Genomic DNA, 18,311 nt, shown 5'->3' on the forward strand with positions numbered 1-18,311 from the left:
CAGCATTGCGACGGCTGGGGCTGGGACGGCAGGGCGTCCTGCAGGCCGGCGCTCAGATACGTGGGAAGCAACAGCTCGTGGTGGTTTTATTTGCACAGCATCTCTTGCCAATGACTGCACAAGGCTACGCTATTTAGTTTTTCAATAAATATTTAAATTTTACCTCTTTGCTTTTTATTTTTTAAAAGAACAAACAGTAAACTCTGTTGATTTTTTTATTAGTTAAGATTACGTGATACTTTTAAAATATGATGCACTAAGCATTACCAGAAGTAATTATTCACCATTATTACGAGGGTGCTTTTGGGGGGCTATGTGCTAAAACTCAGGTCAGAAGCGTGCCCTGGAAAGTGGAATGTACAAACACGGGGGAAGAAGCGAAGTTGTAAGAAGCCAAACACAGTCTTATTTTTAATTCTTCTTTTTCTAGGTAGGATAACCTTGCCAAGGAGGAAAGGAATTTGGACAGACTTAACATACAGCCTGTGCAGCTTCCACTAGCTGGACACTAAAATGAAGAGAGTTTAGTCACTCTCATCCCCACACAGCCCACCAGAATTAAAAGACGTTTTAAACTACAAAGGAGATTGGGTCAAACACTTACTGGTCCACCCCAGCCTGTCTACATAAAGAAGCCTATTTGGTTCCTCTGGCTATCAAGTCTCCACGTTTCTGTGTTGGATGTGAAGAGTAAAGAAAGAGCCTGGCAGAAATTAGAAGGTGTCCAAGTCAGCGTAAGAGACAACACCAGGTAGAGGCTCAATTCCTTTTCTTGATTTTCTTACAGTAATTATTTCTTCTCCTCCCCTTGAGTCTTTCTGATTCCCTCTTCTTCACATTAGTAAAGCCTCTGTACTTGTACTGCCGGAGCAGGTGGCATGGTTGGGATATCAGAGCAATATGTATTAGAGTAAAACCTGCAGACAGAAATAGAAAGTAAATGGAAGATGAATTGATCAGAGGAAAGGCAAAGGATGGAGGGGATAAAATAAAGGGAAAGGAAGACAAGAATAATACCTTGCCTGTGTGCTACAGTAATTTATTATTTTTATATGGTGCCCAGGGTGTACAGTATCTGTTTTACTGAACAAATGGAAAAAAGAGTTCTCAGCCCCAAACAGCCAACATATTAATTTATAATGTGACAGCCTGACGAAACAAGTAGCCAGGCCAGTGCGACGAGGAATAATTTAGTGCTTGCAGAGCATGAGTTCCTTTACTTTGGTATCCGCACATGTGTACGCCATCAGATGGAAGTCTCTTGGTTTTGTAATAACTTACTGTAGAAGACAAATTTCTCTTTCAGGAAAGTTCTGAGGGGGGGGGGTCTGAGGGCATGGGCAAGTGTTTTATCTGGAGGAGCAAAGCGGCTGCCATTTCAACACACCGTGAAAGGAGCGACAACCTGAATCCCAGCCTGGCAGCAGAGGCACGAGGGAGCACTGCAAATCCCCCCTGACCGGGGTGCGGAGACGCTCGTAGTGGGCCAAGACGTGGTGGAGAGTAGAGAGGAAAGAAAAGGACTCAGCAGGCAAAACTGGAGCATTTGCTCCAAGCCATCTAGAGCTGGAGTTTCTAACGAGCCATCCAGACGGGACAGCAAAGAGATGACCTGAAACAACACGCTCAATCGGGAGAGGGTTCCAGTGCAGACGCAAACCTGCCGTGACCACAGAACCAGGGGAGCAATACAAAGTTGTTTTCTAACACAGTTATTGCCACTTCAATTGCAGTTTTATTCCAAAAGCAAATTCCAAAGTTTTATGTGCATAAAGGTTTTGACATAAACAAGAAAGAAGGCAGGAAAGTGGTATGTACTGTATAAACAGTTCCACTTTATAATTAATGCTGGAGATCAGGGGAGCAGGAATAGCTGTGCATGTGTGGTCATTCAGATTTACTGTTGGTCTTATTAAAACCTAGTTCTGCAATAATTTTATGCCCAGGTAGGGGCAGAAAGAAAGCAGGATGCCCCCAAGCAACCCATAAATAGTGCGGTGAAGACAAAGCGTTTATTACTTAGCTTCACAAAGGCTCTGTAAGTGCTCTCCCAGGGTATGTATACTTGTACCCCAGATGCCAATTCTGCAAATTAGCATTATTTCTCAAAATACTATGTAAACAGAAGTCATTTGAATACTTGATTTCATCAGACAGAGTCACACATGGAAACGTCAATATCTTTCTTTCCCTTTAGCGGAGTGAGCAGAGGTTTTCACTGCCTGTCTTTTTATTTCTCTTGGAGTATTGTTACTGATGAAAAAACCTGGCAGGGTCTGGGATCTGTACGGAACTCATTCTGCAGGATTGTGGCCCATGTCAGTGCCCCGTGCTGTCTTAAGAGCAACTCTGGGGCATAAACTTTCCCATTTATCACTGAAGTGTGCTATTTTGAATCTTCTGTTTAACAGTTTAAATTACTATGCCAAAAGTTCTTTTATGGCTGAGACACGCAGGGAATTACAGGGATTTGAGATCCTATCAAATTAGCTTTGGGATGCCCCTTTTTCGTAAGTAGAAAAGCCACCAGTAAGTTCAGCTCAGGTTTTGCTGACGGGCTCTTATTTTATCATTGTGCATCCTACAACCATAAGTTGTTCAAATTTTAGAAACTTTCACAATTTTTTAAATCCATTTTTGTGTTGTATTTCACGTAGAAACAGGTACCTCAGTTAATAGGACAACAGTAAAACAGGGTGAGAGAGACCCATAAAATCATCTTTAAATGACAAAATCGTTTTCCTAGATAGAATACAACGATGAAAAGGTGAATATGTCAGGATTTTCCAGGGCTAAAAGCAAGCGTTGCATTTTAAGGATGCCTCTCTCTCTCCTGTTCAGTGGGATAAAGATATACATTTAATACTGAATTTTTTCAGTATATTGGACTTTAACATCCTTACATTAGAAAAGTTGCCACTGACCAGGAGGCCAGTGCAAGGAGGTGCTGCATTTGCTGGGAGGGAGAAAGCACTTTTATAGCTGTTAATTTATTTTTGAATCATAATTATTTGGACCTGCTGGTGTTTTGAATTGTAAGAATTAATTCCACGGAAATAAGGGAGGAAGAAATGGGCAAGTGAGTGTGATGAGTGGTGCACTGTAAATGGGCATGGTTGTGTTGCACTCCATGCGGCCGTCGTCTGCGGGTCTGGAAACGCATCAGGAGAATTTACACCAACATCACGCCTTACGTGCTCTACTCCCTCACGGCAAATTAGTATTATTCCTGTTCTACAGGCTGGGAAAATAGGACAAAAAATGGGGGAGTGAGTTTTGAAGTCCATCCCCATATGCCTTCGTCTTCAGGCACTTCTAGCATAGCCCGTGTACTGCTCTGGCCGGTCCTTCGGTGCGGACAGCAAGTCTGTGGCAGAGCTAGGAATAGAAGCCAGGCCCTTGTTCCAAGTCCCGGGTCCTCAAGAGTATTTTTAGGCACTTAATACCATTAATTTCATACTCTTTTTGGCCAAGGATCTTAGAAACAAGAGCATGCTTCCTCCCGAAATAATTTTAAAAATCATACTTATGCGCTCTTGGACAGTTTTTTTTTTCAGGGACCGTGTACAGTTGAGCCCTATTTAGGAACAAATGGGCTTCAAAATTAGTTTTGGGAAGAGTTCTGCGTGGACTGTGCTTTTGTGCAGCCTCAAAGTATGACTTAAGGGTAGAGAGGAGATGGTGCAGAGTCTTTGTCTTCTGCAGGGCAAACAGTACCTGTTTGAGAGGGGCTTTGGCAGAGGGCAAGGGAGGGCTTCGTTTCATGGCCGTACGCTTCAGGTTCCTTCTTTGCTGTCTCTGAAAGGCAACATTCTGTGTTTCTGTATCCTCTTTATTTTGGCTGCAACTTCCTTCTCTCAAACACAAAATCTTTTACATTTAAAGTACAGCAAGACCATTGTTCACCAATATTTTGATTAAAACGACGCAAAAAAACCCAGAAGCCCCGTGGACAGCAGGCCTACAACGCGCTGGAGCTTCTCCAGCCACAGAGGTGCGGCCCTTGCTCGGGCAGCGCACACTGGCATGACATGATTCAGTCAGTTAAAGCTGACTGAAAAGGCGTAGAGAAATACACAGATTTCTACATACGACCCTATTTTTATTGTGCTAACTCGGCAAACCCAGTTCAGGCCCTGCTCCTGCATCCTATCTATTATTAATTAATTGATTTCCTATAAGCTCATTATTTAGTTCGCTGTGACTTCCTTACAGCGTGCACAGCTTTGCAGACAACGGAAGACAGTTCCTGTCACAAAGCTCAAACACATGGAAAACGCCAAGTCAGGCAACGGCAGGAGTGCAGCAGAAGCAGCAAGCCAGCGAGCGGCCGGGCCGCAGCACGCCACGCCCGCGTTATCCTTCTCTCCTGGGTTACACGCCCCCAGATCCCCACAGCTTTTGCTGTGCACCCTCCATCCCCTGATCCCCACCGTCACCCGTTTTGCCCGTCCCACACGTCTGTGGCCCCGGCCAGCCCACGTTGCTCCCTGTGGACAGCCACTCATTGGATGAACGGACGAGCAGAGGGTTTTTCAGTGACTGCCACGTTGCTACCGCAGGAAGAGAGGGTCTCGAGGGGGGTTGCAGGGGGGTGGTCACAGGGCAGCTGGCGGCCACCGCTGCAGGGGACGGGGAGCCCCGTGCGGGAGGAGCGCGGCCGCCCCAGGACAAGAGCGGGCGAGAAAAGCCTCTCCGCGGCCGCGCTGCGGAGGCTGCAGGCCTGCTCCGGGCGTCGAGGGGCTCCTCTCCCTCGCTCCGTCCAGCTCCGGTGGTAAACGTGCTTATTACAGTGCTAATGTCCTGCAAGTGGAATCCTACCTCCAAGTATATTAGGGTAATGAGTTCACACCTAACTAATGGAGACTTAATAGAGTTACTAATAGGCTGCCTTTTCCCCCCACGGTTTATGACCCCGCGGGCCGGAGCTGTCAGGGGAGGCAGAGGCAGGCGGCCGCGCTCAGCCCGCGCCCCGGCTTGGCCTCCGGCCTCCTGGCCTGCGCCTGGCCCGGCAGCCAGTTTCCAGGGACGTCGTCTCTCCACCTTTCTGCGAGGAAAAACAAACAGTTTTGAGGCTCCTGTGTCTTTATTAAACATTTCCTTTAAACTGCATACTTTGGCTCCCTGCCCAAATGCACCAAGAAAGCTTCCACAGAGCAGCTCGAGTCCGGAGCTCCGCCGCGGGCTTCCCGGGATAAATAACCCCCGGAGGAGCGAGCACCTGCGCCGGCGGCTGCGGCCCACGGCGGCCCAGGCCCTCCCCGGGGCCGCCGGCTCCCCCGGGCCCGCCAGGAGAGGCCGATGCAGCCGGCCGGACTCCCCACACCGCCGGCGCCCGGCAGCGGCCCTGGGGAGGAGAGCGAAGGAGGCGAGGAACCAGCAGCGCGGTCGGCCTGGCTCCGCTCGCCGGCACGCAGACGCGACGTGGCAGCGAGGTGGGTGGGGAGGCGGCTGCTCTACGGCGGCGAAGTTCGTCCAGCGCCGCGGGCCGGGAGGGTTGCGAGGCGTAGGTGTAAAGGGGGCTGGGGAGCCGCTTCGGCTGGGGAGCAACAGCAGCCGTTCGCTTCGGCCCGTCGCCCCAGACGAGCGAGGCGCCGGCGTGAAGAGACGCGGGCTTCACCCGCCGTCGGCAGCGCGGCTGCTGGCCGTCGGCGCGGGGCCGGGCGCGGGCTGCGTCCCCGCCGGCGCGGCGGCCGTCACGGCGCGGGGCGCGGGGGAGGCGGCGTGCCAGGCCGCGCTGCCGCGGGGGCCGGGCCGGCACGGCTCTCCGCGCCGCTCAGGAAGCAGCGGCGCGGAGAGCGGAGAGCTCTGCAGGCGCGGGCCGGCCGGGCCGGGGGCCGAGCGCGGCGGGGAGAGGGGGCCGAGCGCGGCGGGCGGCGGGAGGGGGCACGGCGGCGGGTGATGTCAGCGTTTCCTTCTGGATCGGTCATGTGCGCTTGCCAGGTAAACAGTCTAGAAATAGACGGGAGGAAGGCAGCGGATGGAGCGTGCAGCCGGGCTGGAGGCGCTCTGCCTTCACCCTTTCCTCCCCGCTGCCGTCCTCGCAGGCGGCTTCCCCAGCCTTCGGCGGGGCGCCGGGAGCGGAGCGGCGGAGGCGGAGGGGGAAGCGAGCCCGCGCCGCTCTGTGCCGCAGCGCTAACGCGCGGGGCCGGCCGGGGAGGGCAGCGCCGGCGGCCCACGGGGGGGGTCGAGCGCCTTCGCTGCCAGGCGGCGGCGGCGGCGGCGGCGGCGGCAGCCCCGCTTCGTTCCCGCCCTTCTGGCAGAGCCCAGGTGAGGCCGGTGAGAGCCCGGGCGGGAGGCGCCGAGGGGCTCTCCGGCGGCGGGGCCGCGGCTGCCGGCAGGCCGCGGGGCAGCTCTGCTGCGCCCTGGGCGGGGAACAGGTTAAAATGCAGGCGTTCCTTGCGAGCAGAGGAGCTGGCTTATGTCGCGTGGAGCGTTCCCAGCAACTGAGCAACCCGAGTTCAGGTACAGAAAGCTCCGCAGCGTGCCAGGAATATTCTTAGTTTGCTCTTTCCTCATTCACTAGAAATGTGCCTTTTCTGTGACGCCTTTCAGAGCAGCCTAGCAGTTAAATTAGTAACTACGATAAAAACTACCTGCGCTGCTTGGAGACGGGGTTTTCTAAATCCCCAGTCATCCCGAACGTAACGCGTGGAGGGAGCTGCCTGCTGCGGCTGGCACCCGGCCCTCCCGTCCCCTCCCTCGGCCCTGATCTCGGCAGGAGCAGCCCACGGCACCGTGCAGCCTCCTGCCTGGGACAGGGCCCCTATTTTTTCCAGGCGGGACAGGGCATTTTTTTCAGGCATTTTCCAGGCGTGATAGCATGCTGCTGTGCATCATCCGTATGTCCGTCCTGTCTGGAGCGGCAGAGAGAAACTGCAAGGATGGAAAGCTGGGGAAAACACCCTGCTGATGGCCAGGTGCCTGCTTCTCCCCGCTCAGCACTTTCCTTTACCCCCAGAAAACAAAGCTGCTGTCATAGCAAGTACCCATAAAATGCAAGGCATCCTGAGTGCAGAGATTAGTGGTAATTTTACAAGGACTCAAATAACGTTGGTCTGCAGGGTGCAGCACTGCCTTGAAAGGGAACAGCAGACATTTCCCCTGGAAGCAAGTTTCCTCTTTAGAGCAGTTTACGGCCGAGGCGCAGTGTCAGATTGTGGCACAAATATACTGTCAGCCTTTGGGTTGGAAGACAGACATTTGATACCTCTTTCTGTTGCCGAAATGCGCTGCCCAGACACGACTCCCAGCTCGGTTATTTTTTGAAGCATTATGTAATTGGATTGCATGGTCAGTAGTGCTTCCTTAACAAGCCTTTCAGCAAACCCTCTGCTGCCGCAGCCAATCCTCAACCCTTACATACACACTTACTCACGCAGGCTCAGTCTGGAGTAAACTCGCTGCTAAATACAGTTAGAAAACAGACGAAACCAGGCTCGGAATAGATCATCCGCTCCCCGCGTTACGTGAGACGTGGTGCAGCCGAGCCCTAGGCGCCGCTGGTGTGAAAACGGGGTCGCGCTGGCGTCTCCCGGCCGAGGGGTCAGCGACTGCCTCCTCTGCCCTGCCTCTCTCTAACGGGGGAAAAAAGCCTGCTTTTTGGAGCACGGACGGGCAGCCGAACCCAGGGCTGGTCTCGGTGTCCCTGTGCTCTCTCGCCCTGCCGTGATGGCCCCGTGCTTTGGGGGCCAGCTTTGGGAAACCTCTCCTACAGCGCTCAGGCCCGGAGCGGCACCAGGGCCTTTATCTCCCGGGTTTCGGTGTAAGCTGAAGCGCTTGAATTAGGAACTGAACCTCCAGATACCTTCACGAGTCGGACTGTACACCAGTCTGCGGGCTGCACCAATGCAGCCCGCAGCGGTGCCTGGCTGGCCCCGGCCTTTCGCGGGGGTTTTGTAGGATCTTCCCTCTCCTCCGGCCGCCGTCAGCCCGCGGGTTATGGCTCTGCTGAGTCACGGCTTCCTGTTTGTGATTGCTGACTAGTGGCAGCAGTTGCAGAAGCAATAAGAGATATTAAAAAGTGTGAACTTCCACTGGGACCAGAAGATACAATTAGGGCTGTGCCAAGAAATACACTGCAGCGAGCTGTTGTTTAAAGGGATGCGGAGCGCTGCAACCCCCCGTTCCCTTGCTGCAGGAAGTAGGAAAAATGAACATCACTAGCCTTTTATCATCTCTGAACCCAAATAAAAATTGCGTTTGACTTCTGAAGCTCACTCTGGCTGTTTTCCATGCTCCTCCTCAAAGCGTTTGATCCAGCCTTCCAGTCTGGGTCTCCTCTACCTGCTGCTGCTGAGATATAGGGATCCTTGTTTCTTGCTTTCACCTAAGACTGGTTCTCCGCGGAAAGCCTACGTGCCACTGTGTAAAAGGGGCTGCTTTAGAAGGTGTACACAACAGTAATGTTATTACCATTCTTTTTTTAATGGGCAATATCTCTGGAGAGAAGCATGAAAGTATATGGAGAAGGTGCTCTTTGATCATTAAGATCTAAATGCAGCATTCAAACAGCGTGGCTGTTTCTTCATATTATGCTGAAATTCATCTTAAAGTGCTGCTCCTGGGTGGGCATTTTCCTGTTTCTCCTTCCTCGGCTTGAACATTTGGAAGCATTGCCACCAGTTTCATCGCCAGCCCTGGTGATGATTGCCTCCAAAAGTTGTTTCTCCACCCTTTGTTTACAGTATTTCTGTCAGCCTTTCAACTTGTGTTTTAATTCCGTAGTAACTTTTTAGCCTTATTGTCAGAATACACGTTCTGGTTATTCAGCTGAGGGCAGGAATTAGAGGATGGCCTTCTATGGACTGTGTGTCACCGGAGGACAGAAAATGTGCTTAGGCTGGTCTTTTTGGGATTGAAACTATAGTTAAGAAGTTAGCAGCTAAGAAAAAAAAAATCTTCACTTTTGTACTGGCATCAGACTGATTTTTTTTTTTTTTTAACCCTGTGACAGACATAAGGCTGAGGACTGGCACAGAGAACATACATTAGGGGAGGAAAAAAAAAAACACCCCACAACCTCAGTTATTTCAACAAATACCAAAAGTGGATTGAGAGTGGATGAAGAGGAGGAGGAGGCAATAGTGAACACACAACACAGTTCAAGCTGGCAAGGAGCCCTTTCTTGAAGAATGTAAGTTTAACCTTTAGCATTCAAGTGTCTGGGCTTAAGTGTCATTATGAGCAATACTTTCCTCCAGCACAGCCTCTCCTGCCTGGAGGAGGGTTCTGTGCAACCTCATCAGTTTTCCCCTTTCCTTTCCCGAGTATAAAAATACGCATTTCTGTCTGCATGTGCTCAGCAAAGTTACTTTTAGTGGCAGTGCCTCACTTGACAAAGCCAGGATGGCCCTGGATGGGGCCGAGGGAGGGTCTGCCCCGTCCTGGCAGCTGCCGAGGTGGCCGGTGGAGGCTCTGCTGCAGCTATGGCCTGACAAAGCGAGTCCTTTGCCGGACTGGTGTTCACTGGCTGAATTCTGCTTAAAGATTGTGTGCCCCAGACTCACAAGTGGAGCCAGCTGGCCGTGGCGGGGGCTCGCCCCCAAGCAGCTACCCGCGGCCGGCCTCTGTTCAGGGCCTCGGGCTGCCCAGCTCAGGGGCGGCCAGCACCAGGTACCTCTGCCATTCCTGCCGGCTTGTTTTGGCCGCAGGAAGGAAGAGGATCTGCTGGCGAATTGCTTTTGCGAGAAGCAAACTAAAATGAGGAGGAGGGAGGGACGGGCCTGGTGTCGTCGTCGTCGTCATCGCCTCCCCCGGCGCTAATCTCACCTTTTGATGGAGGCAACATAGAAAAAAATTAGCGAGACAGCAGCAGACAAACATCAGACCTGGCTGCAAATGGACAGGCTGGATGTGCCCCCCCAAATCATCTCCAGCTGTAAAACACTTCAGGGCTGATAGAAACCACACGCATCCCAGGCACAACCCAATCTGCAAAGCTGCATTCCAATAAAAATGCAGCACGGACATAAAAGAACCGCTGCCCGGGATTCCCGCCCCGGGCTGGGTGCTGGGGTGGGAGGCAGCCCCTCGCCCCGGCTGTGCCCCCCGTGCCCCGGCCCCCGGCGGGGCGCAGGGCTGAGCTGGGTGCCTGCTGGGACGCAAAGGGAGGAGCGGAGCCCCCCAGCCCTCGCTGCAGCTCCCCGCGCTCGGCTCCCTGTCCCAGCCCTCCCAGGGCACAAATCAAAGCGGCTACGCCGGCTAATAGGGGAGGGTCGGGGTTAGCTGCAGGGTACATCGCCGACTGAAATCACAGGCTGGAATCCGAATTTCAATAAGCATGCCTGACATCGGAGGCTGTGCTGCAAATGTCAAATATGCTTATGTTAAATACAGGTAATATCCTGAGTGTACGTTTGAGAGCATGATTCTTTCAGATACCTTGTCTGATGAATTTTGCATCTTGTATTTGTGATTTTTCCATGCAAAGAAGTACTGGTTTTAGAGGAATAAGAGCATATATTTATGAAGAGGTAAAGATGAACTATTTGATTAACTGTAGCAAAGATGCTGTGCCAGATCAGATTTCTCACTGCTTACAACTTGGGTTTTGGGTACATGGTTACCATATACTAAGTACAGCTGGTATTGGTGCTTAACTTACTGAACAATTCGATGCAGGCTTTTCTGCAAATCTCCGTCTTAATTCTAAAATAATTTGGAGGGGAAGAAGGCAGATGGACTGTTATCCGAGGAGTGTTTGGTACCTGACTTGTGCTGAAAGATTTGCAGTGCTGTCACTTGCGCCTGGCCCGTAGCGGGGACGACTACAGCGCTGCGTGAGCCCTGGGCCAGGGTCCCTCCGCCTCCGGCGCAGCCTGAGAGACCCAGACTAGCTCCAGGACACGCCAGGTTGTTTTAGTCACCGTATTGACACACTCTGAATTTGGTGGGAGCTACCCTGTAAACCAGAATTCTTCTCAGTGCTGAAAGCATTTCTTTTTTCTTTCTAATTCTGTGGGAACTGTAATTTTATTTTGTAACTTATTTCCCTCTTTTTTCCTGTTAAGATGGTTCCCAAACATTTATTGTGGGATTTTTCATTTAAAATAGTTTTCTAGGGAAATTACTGTGACAGTGATTTAATTGTTTAATTAAAATCTGACATTGATGACAACATAAATACAATAGGCATGAGGTGATATAGGCATTAAACAAGTGCAATTGTGGAATACATCCATAGAGTGCTCTGAGCACACAGAACAGCTCACAAAGAAATGATGTTCAATATTTATCAGGTTAGTGAGTCCTAATTAAATGCCAAGACTTTTTTCTTCATTTCTCTAAAAAAGCAAAGAAACATATAGATGTATTTCAAGTGTTTATTTCCATCGCAAACACATCTACTCATCTTGTGTTAAGGCCTGCAAAAAAAGCAAATTCGTATTAAAAATCTGCTAGTTGACTGAAGGGGTATTTACTCAGCCTGCCTACAGCAACCCAGCCAGAGGTTTGGAGGTGGCTGGAACAGCCCGCTGATGGCCCATCACTCCCAGTGGCTATAGTAAGTCCAGTGATTACAAAATGGATGGACAGATTTCTTTTAATAATCGGGTAAAAACCCAGAAATATACTGAAGACAAAAGAAGAGAACAAACATTCCTCTGAATATGCCCCCCCAGCCCAAGTCTCTCCCCAGCCCTACAGTGTGTATTTCTCCTAGAGAAACACACGCCCCCCTCGAGCATACCCACACGTCTCTCTCGGCAATAAAGGAGGCAGCCCCCTGCCCATGAAACAACACGTACGTGCCTCCAGAAGAAATTCACGGTATCTGGCTGGAATTGCTCAGCAGTGCATCTCTCCAGCCCTCTCTTTCTAAGCCCCGCTGCATTTCTGCATCCCAACAATGAACACGCCGCTGTTGGAATATCCCTTTCCATGCCTCTTGCTGGGCGTCTTTAAATGGTATCAGATCACTTCTGCAGCTTAGACAGCCCTTTGCAATCAGTCGCTGCTGATCGCCTGCCCTTTCCCCCCTTCCCAAACCCCTAAATAAATGCATCTGCTCCAGTCTAATTCATGTCAGCCTTCCCCCTTCTTGTATGCAACTTCATGCAAACAAACTTCTAAATGAAAAGATAGCTTACCTGGACAATGCTTTGAGTATAGAGTAATAAAAACTGATAAAGCCAGACATCCCAACTCTAGGACAGGGATTTGATTGCAAATTTCCATTGCAAAGGAGTAGAGGGAACTGGAAATCTGACAAATGCCTTCAAATTGACCTGTGTTTTCACAATGCACGCTGTGTTTAAAATGAATGGCAGACTTTATCATTTGGAGCTCCTTCAAGGACTCCGGCCTTCTATGCTTTGTTCTAATTCTTCAGACATATTTCCAAGAAGCACAAAGCTACGTAAGAGGATGATATTATGGAGATTTTTTTTCTAAGCGGGATTGTTCCCCCCCCCCCCCCCCCCCCCCAACAATTTTTCAAGCCTGAATTTAAAAAGATAGCCTGGAACTTTTTTCTTGCTATAGCCATACGTTAGTCCCCGACGTCCAGTTGGCCTCTCCCAGCTCAGAGCTTCAGCCCAGTTCCCCCCAGAGCCAGGTGGAGGGAGGCAGGGTGCAGCCAGGCAGGGTGCAGCCAGGCAGGGTGCAGCCAGCCGGGAGCCTGAGCAACGCGACCTGGTTCTGCCTCCCTCCAGATTCGCCCTACTCGGCCGCTTTCACCACAGCCATGGCAAACCTGGCCCACTCCTGCCTCGGGACAGAGCTGCTCCTCAGCCGCTGGGCAGCCAAGTCGTATTTCTACGGGCGGACCTGGTCTCCTTGCAGAACCCCTATTTTACATGTCAAAGAGAACAACCGTCTTTTCTGAAAGTTACATCCAGAAAGCTGTATGCGCTGCCTCAGAAAAACATTTTGCTTCAAAGTTGTTCCTCTTAATCTGTATACATTTTTACAAATAATAACTTTCCTTTAAAGCACTGGTATTAGTTCCATCTGTTCAAAATAACATATAAATGAAACTGTATGATTCTATGCGCAAATATATCAGATATGCTGCGAGACAAAAAAATAGGGTTAATCTAATAATTCAACTGCATCTTTAACAAGTTTCCTATTGGAAAAATCAGTCTTATTTTCCCTGCAGATCTGATACTGAGAGCTTCTTTCTACTAAGCACATTAAAAGCTATTTGAACCAAAAATCCTATCTATGCATGCGTAGAGATACATATATAGAAACAAGAGGCATCCATAGTATTACAGATGAGGCTGTATCGAGATTTCTAATTAAAGCAAGGGTAGTCCCTTCTTATATTTTAGCAACTGGATTGTCTTTTTGCCTAGAACAAAGAAATCTTAATGGAAGTAAATTTTCTAGGGGAGAAGCACGTGCACGTATGTATAATCGTACCTAACGATTACGGTACAAATTATTCCTTAATTCCTCAGATTTATTTTGGTGTTTGCACAGGGGTCTATCCGGCTGGTCCTGCAGTCATCACTTGTTCGCTCCCTTCCTTTCACACGCACCTTGCCGCCTCTTTTTGCACCCTGGTAGAAATGGGAACTCTTCCATTCCCCAGCCTTTGGATGGCTGCGTTCAGGACGAGGGGCAAACCTCTGCCATCCGCTCACTTCCCAGCCTCGTCTCCTGCCCTTTCAGGAGGGGAGGGAAGATGTCCTAGGACTTGACCCCAGCACAGAGCCTGCTCGGGCTGGACCCAGCTCCCAGGAGGGTGGGGGGCCACAGGGCGCGCTCCCCTCTCCCCGCTTAACCCCTCCGCTCCTGGGCGCGGCCGCGGTCTCGGCGCCTCTGACCCCGGCGCCCGCTGCCCTCCTCCCTTTCGGGGCACTGGGGATCACCCCGGGAGCATGAAAGGACAAGAATGCAGGAGTAGCGAGAGGCTGTCGCGGGAGGGCACAGCGCAGCACGGCCAGAGGAACAGCAGAATCGCCGAAAAGGGGGATGTTTGGTTTGTGTTAACTACCCAGACAGATGCACTTCGGCATGTTTGCATTTATGGAATCCATATGTTGTCATGGGAAATTAGAGGACAGCAACACAAAACTAGAACTCGCGATGCAAATGCAAAGAAAACGTACATGGCTCCCGGACTCTGCGTTTGCACATGTTCCTGCGAAGGTGCCTATTTCTGGAGTATCGACAGAGTTACCAGATTTGCTTGCCACCTTCTCCACATGTTTACTTTTTCTTTGCTCTGCAAAAAGTGTGTACATAGGCAGCACCCATTCTCAGACCGGTCCACCGGATCTACAGCCTCTGGTGAAAATATGCACTTCTAAGTTATACCAAGTACTAAAAGACAAGGGTTACTTTATTCTTGCCTCAACTTCATCCTCAAAACACGTTTGTTTCATATTCAGCAAGAACAACAGTTACAAATTACATGCACCTTTACAGATAGCACACCAAGCAGCCCTGAAAAATCCTACTTGCCCTAGGGCTTGTTGGTTTGGGGTTTGGGGTTTTTTTTTTTTCCTTTCCTTTTTTTTGGCTGGAGTTAGTTTTGTTGTTTTTTTTTTTTTTTTTTGGAAGGGCAAGTAATGTTAACAATTATTCTTCCATAAAGCTATACAAACATATTTTGAGCAGGGACTGACAAATTCTTAAGAGCAGCTTTTAAAGGCAAACTGGTAATGTACTGGAGTCTATCCATTTAACAGCCTGCAAGAACTCACACACAGCATGCGCATTCTAACAGTACACATCAGTGCTGCATTTATAATATTCAGATAACTATGGTACGTATTAAACCTTGACTCTTAAAACCTGTGCGTATCTCCCAAACGCAAGCCACTTCAGTCATGTATCAACTCGTACAGCCCTCCTGCAAATGTCTAATAATCGTCCTCTTCCTTCATCCCCCCCATCCCACTAAAGGGACTTGTCAAAATTTCACATGACTACCCCCACGTTAAGAAATATGGAAAGCTGGATACATTTCATTAAAAATACTTACTAACAAACATGCAGTTTATTACCTTTCAGTATAAAATACATCTACATTAAGGGTCTCCCAAATGGAAAAACTGACCGCAACTGCATTCCTTGTTCACTGCTATGAAACAAACCTGGAAGTTAATTATTTGGGTTAGAATGAAAAATAAAAATGGGAAAAAAAAAAAAAAGAAAAAGAAAAAACCAGCAATTTGAAAAGCTTCTTTAGGTTTTCAAGAGAGATGATTTAATTCAGCTGCATTTCTGCCAGTCATAAAATAGTCTCTTACAGAAGGATGAAGAAAACATATTCCTGAAGCCTGGATAGAGGCTCTTTACTGGTTCACCTCCTCCTAAAATTCAAATCCCACGTTCCCAGCGATCATCTACATTTTTCGCCAGGGCTGGAATGGGGAGGGAAAAGCTGCTGGAAATAAAAATTTTGAATAATAATCGCAGATGGACCCGAACAGAAAGTGAAAAATGTTACCGTAAGGCTAGAGAAACATTTATTTAATCAAACCAGAGGTTCTGTTGGGACTGGAGGAATGTTGCATCCTTTCCTAAAAAAGAAAAAAAAGGGGAAAAAAGAGGAGGGGGTGGGGGGAGAAAAGAGAAAGCAAGAAAGAAAAAAGGCAGAGGCACAGCCGCCTCCTGGAGTTCCCCATTGTCCGGGGCTATAGAGAGCCCCAGAATGGCATTAAACTCACAAAAGGCATATTGTGCGGGGGACAAAAAAAGCCCCTTCTTCTACAATAACTTTTAGCTTCTTATTTTTAGAAAATGACAAAGCTGTTGCCAGCGATGGCTGGTGAAACCTGTAGCCCGGCTCCCAGCGAGCTGGACGCGGCCGTATTGATCCGCTGTCCCGCTCGGAAAGGTGGCCGCAAAGTTTGAAGGGGAGCGCGGGCCGCGCCGCGGGGATGCCGCGGGGATGCTGCGGGGCCGCTCCGCCGCGCTCCGCGCCCGCGGCCCGCCCCGCGCTGGGGCCGCCGCCGGGGCCGGGGCGGCGCGGCACAAAGTTGCGCTCGCTGCCGGCCGCAACTTTCCCGGCTCCTCCCGGGGAAACTTCGGCGGCGGCGGCGGCGGCGGCGGGGGTCGTCCTCGCCCTGCCCTGCCCTGCGCGGGGCGGCGCGGCCCCGCCCGGGGCGCGGGGGCAGGTGGCCCCGCGGAGCGCCCCGCCGCCGCGGAGCGGTGCGGAGCCGAGCCGAGCCGAGCCGCCCGCCGGCCCCCTCCCCGGCGCGGCGCTGCGCGGCAGGGCGCGGAGCAGCGCGGAGCGGCGCCCCCCCCGCCGCGGGCTGGGGGCCGGCCGCTTGCCCCAAGTTTCGGTGCGGCGCCGCCGCCGCGCTCCCCCCGCCCGCTCCTGCTCGCTCGCTCCCTCCCCCGCCGCCTGGGCTGAATCTTATTGATCCAGAAGGTGGCTAATTAGCCCTTCCCGTCGTGCCTGGGTAATGAGGCACATGCGCACTGCACTAATCAGCCATTTTTTGCAGGAAACTAATTAGCAGAATAAAGATCCAAAGAGTTTTTTTTCTTCCCAATCATCAGATCTGAGTCCGGGCGCTTCCTGCTCCGGCGACCGCCAGCCCCGCCGCCCGCTCCGCTCCGCGCCGCGCCGCTCCGCCCCGACCCGACCGCCGCCGCCGCCGCTGCTGCTGCCGCCGCCCGCGGCCCCCTCTCTCCGGGGGGCTGCAAACTCCCCGACAACGATGCTGCTGCTGGGCAGCGGCGGCGGCGGCGGCGGCTCCCGCTCGGCTCCGGCTGCTGCCCCCGGCTCCCGCTGCTGCTGCCCCGGGCCCCTCCGCGGAGCGCGCTCCTGCCGCCGCAGCCGCCGCAGCCTGCATGGGATCTGTAGCCCCCGCGCCGCCGCCCGGGATTAAAAGCGCCGCCGCCGCCGCCGCCGCCGGAGCAGCGACCGCGTAAGTGGCAACTTTTCTGCCCTGTCCCCCGCTCGGGCTCCTCCTGCTCGGGGCGCCCGGGCTGCTTTGCATGGGGCTGGTCCGGCCCCCCCTCCCGCCCGCTCCCACCCACCGCCCCGGATCCCCCAGCAAACTTTGTGCCGCTCGCCGTCCCGGAGCCCCGCCGCCGCCGCCGCCGCCGCGCAGGTGCCGGCGCCGCGGGGGCCGCTGCGCGCCCGCGGAGCCTCCGCCCCGCCCGCCGGCCATGGCCGCGGGGCGCGGAGCGGGCGCGGAGCGGCGCGGCGCTGCCCGGCTTTGTGCGCGGCGGGGCGGGCGCGGGGCCGGCGGCGGGGCGCGGGCATCGACCGCCGGGGCGGCGGGGGCCCGGCCGCGGCCCCGCGGGGACGCGCGCTCCGCGCCGAGCAGCGGCCGCGCGTGGGCTCCGCGGAGCGGGCGCCGCCCGGGACCCCGCTCGGCGAGCGGCCGCTCGGGCGGGCCCCGCGGGTGCCCCGCGGCCGCTCCGCGCCGGGGCCGCGCCGGAAAACAAAGGGGCGAAGAAGTGCGAAAACTGCCCCGGCCCCCGCGGCCCGGCCCGCCGCCCGGGCCCCGGCCGGGAGGAGCCCCGGAGCGGCCTGGCGAGCCGGAGCCGTTCCGATTTTTGTTTTCCGCGGGCAGGCTCAGTTTGGGGAAGAATGCGGCTAGGGGGATGGGAGAGGTGGAGGCAGCGAACGGCACTGTAGGCCGATCCCCCCCTCTCAGTTTCAGTTTTTAATTACTTAATGCTGAATCGCACGGCGCTTATCTAAATATTTGCAAATGCTCTTTCCTATTGATTCCTCTGAATAAACTGTGCTCCTGCCCGCGGAGGGAGGCGATCCCCGCTCTCCTGCAACTAACCTCCGGCGGAGAGCGCGTGTGTTTGCGTGGGGGACACGTACGGCTGTGGCTGTGGCTGTACGCCTGCGGAGGTAGCACGCACACGCGGGTTGCTGAGCGTGAATTATTTATAATTTGGGTTGCGGGGGCTTTTCTTGAAATTGTTAAACTACCCCCCCCCTCCCCCCCCGCTCTTTTTAAAAAAAAATATTTTGGGGGTTCCGAGAAAGGTCTGTTTCTCTTTTCGAGCTGTGCCTGAAGCTGCTCTCGGGTATGTCCTGTACTTTGTGCGGATGTGTAGGATATACGCGTCCCTTCCCCGGCCGGCCGTCTGTCTTTCTGCTCTCCTCGCTCCTGTTTAATATGGAGCAATTTTCCGGAGGCTCGGTGACTCCCTCCTTAGGGTCACATTGAGTTCGAATCCAACTGAAGGTGCAGGAATCCTGCGACGGGGGAAATAAGAGAATAGAGAGAATGGGGTCAAGTTGGCTGCTTAGAGGCCAAAACTCCCACAGCTGCCTTTAAAAATACATATATAATATTTGGCTTTCCTCGCCATATTACAAATTGCAGCCTCCCCTTCCAGGTATTTTCTTTACAGCTTAAAGCCCTCTCGTC

At 52.6% G+C, this 18,311-nt stretch overlaps 1 protein-coding gene and 1 long non-coding RNA gene across 8 annotated transcripts in view; one reads left to right on the forward strand and one right to left on the reverse strand.

Moving 5' to 3' along the window:
* The window catches only part of ZFHX3 (zinc finger homeobox 3), a 693,525-nt gene that overhangs the window by 497,737 nt on the left and 177,477 nt on the right, over positions 1-18,311 (forward strand). For 2 of the 7 annotated variants that reach the window (XM_075509294.1, XM_075509295.1), the window contains 3 exons: positions 431-751; positions 8,957-9,136; positions 16,468-16,838. The gene's annotated coding sequence lies outside the window, so the exon portion shown is untranslated. Of the gene's footprint in view, positions 1-430; positions 752-5,293; positions 5,436-6,224; positions 6,466-8,956; positions 9,137-16,219; positions 16,368-16,467; positions 16,839-18,311 lie in introns of those variants that run through there. The other 5 variants (XM_075509296.1, XM_075509297.1, XM_075509298.1 and 2 more) reach the window with 5 other exon arrangements.
* On the reverse strand, positions 12,422-16,150 carry LOC142413313 (uncharacterized). The gene is made up of 2 exons (XR_012776770.1): positions 14,964-16,150; positions 12,422-14,241 (listed from the first exon to the last, which is right to left on the reverse strand). It is a non-coding gene; the product is annotated as an uncharacterized LOC142413313 (long non-coding RNA).

This window comes from Mycteria americana, chromosome 8 (genome assembly GCF_035582795.1).
Source record: "Mycteria americana isolate JAX WOST 10 ecotype Jacksonville Zoo and Gardens chromosome 8, USCA_MyAme_1.0, whole genome shotgun sequence".
Taxonomy (NCBI): Eukaryota; Metazoa; Chordata; class Aves; order Ciconiiformes; family Ciconiidae; genus Mycteria; species Mycteria americana.